The sequence below is a fragment of the Oncorhynchus keta genome, chromosome 29 (genome assembly GCF_023373465.1).
Source record: "Oncorhynchus keta strain PuntledgeMale-10-30-2019 chromosome 29, Oket_V2, whole genome shotgun sequence".
Taxonomy (NCBI): domain Eukaryota; kingdom Metazoa; phylum Chordata; class Actinopteri; order Salmoniformes; family Salmonidae; genus Oncorhynchus; species Oncorhynchus keta.
The window spans coordinates 5,369,910-5,371,489 of NC_068449.1; the positions used below are offsets into that span (position 1 = coordinate 5,369,910).

General features: G+C 52.2%; 1 long non-coding RNA gene across 1 annotated transcript in view; it reads right to left on the reverse strand.

Annotated features, from left to right (window-relative positions):
• Positions 1-376, reverse strand: part of LOC127913416 (uncharacterized) — a 422-nt gene extending 46 nt beyond the window's left edge. Inside the window, exons 1-3 of the long non-coding RNA XR_008085522.1 lie at positions 277-376; positions 109-180; positions 1-60 (exon numbers count right to left, since the gene is read on the reverse strand). The exon at positions 1-60 is cut by the window's left edge and continues 46 nt beyond it. This is a non-coding gene — a long non-coding RNA (uncharacterized LOC127913416). The remainder of the gene's footprint in view (positions 61-108; positions 181-276) is intronic.
• Positions 377-1,580: the final 1,204 nt, after the last annotated feature.

Below are 1,580 nucleotides of genomic sequence, written 5' to 3' on the forward strand. Positions count from 1 at the left end.
AAAGGGGGATACCTAGTCAGTTGTAAAGGGGGATACCTAGTCAGTTGTAAAGGGGGATACCTAGTCAGTTGTAAAGGGGGATACCTAGTCAGCTGTAAAGGGGGATACCTAGTCAGTTGTAAAGGGGGATACCTAGTCAGTTGTAAAGGGGGATACCTAGTCAGTTGTAAAGGGGGATACCTAGTCAGCTGTAAAGGGGGATACCTAGTCAGCTGTAAAGGGGGATACCTAGTCAGTTGTAAAGGGGGATACCTAGTCAGCTGTAAAGGGGGATACCTAGTCAGTTGTAAAGGGGGATACCTAGTCAGTTGTAAAGGGGGATACCTAGTCAGTTGTAAAGGGGGATACCTAGTCAGCTGTAAAGGGGGATACCTAGTCAGCTGTAAAGGGGGATACATAGTCAGTTGTAAAGGGGGATACCTAGTCAGCCTCTACTGATGGAGCTAGTCTTGGCAAGACCAACCTTCTGAATGATCCCACAGTAGCAAGACCAACCTCCTGAATGCTCCCACAGCAGCAAGACCAACCTCCTGAATGCTCCCACAGCAGCAAGACCAACCTCCTGAATGCTCCCACAGCAGCAAGACCAACCTCATGAATGCTCCCAAAGCAGCAAGACCAACCTCCTGAATGCTCCCACAGCAGCAAGACCAACCTCATGAATGCTCCCACAGCAGCAAGACCAACCTCCTGAATGCTCCCACAGCAGCAAGACCAACCTCATGAATGCTCCCAGCAGCAGCAAGACCAACCTCATGAATGCTCCCACAGCAGCAAGACCAACCTCATGAATGCAACCTCATGAATGCTCCCACATCAGCAAGACCAACCTCATGAATGCTCCCACAGCAGCAAGACCAACCTCCTGAATGCTCCCACAGCAGCAAGACCAACCTCCTGAATGCTCCCACAGCAGCAAGACCAACCTCCTGAATGCTCCCACAGCAGCAAGACCAACCTCCTGAATGCTCCCACAGCAGCAAGACCAACCTCATGAATGCTCCCACAGCAGCAAGACCAACCTCATGAATGCTCCCACAGCAGCAAGACCAACCTCATGAATGCTCCCACAGCAGCAAGACCAACCTCCTGAATGCTCCCACAGCAGCAAGACCAACCTCCTGAATGCTCCCACAGCAGCAAGACCAACCTCATGAATGCTCCCACAGCAGCAAGACCAACCTCCTGAATGCTCCCACAGCAGCAAGACCAACCTCATGAATGCTCCCACAGCAGCAAGACCAACCTCATGAATGCTCCCACATCAGCAAGACCAACCTCATGAATGCTCCCACAGCAGCAAGACCAACCTCCTGAATGCTCCCACAGCAGCAAGACCAACCTCCTGAATGCTCCCACAGCAGCAAGACCAACCTCCTGAATGCTCCCACAGCAGCAAGACCAACCTCCTGAATGCTCCCACAGCAGCAAGACCAACCTCATGAATGCTCCCACAGCAGCAAGACCAACCTCATGAATGCTCCCACAGCAGCAAGACCAACCTCATGAATGCTCCCACAGCAGCAAGACCAACCTCCTGAATGCTCCCACAGCAGCAAGACCAACCTCCTGAATGCTCC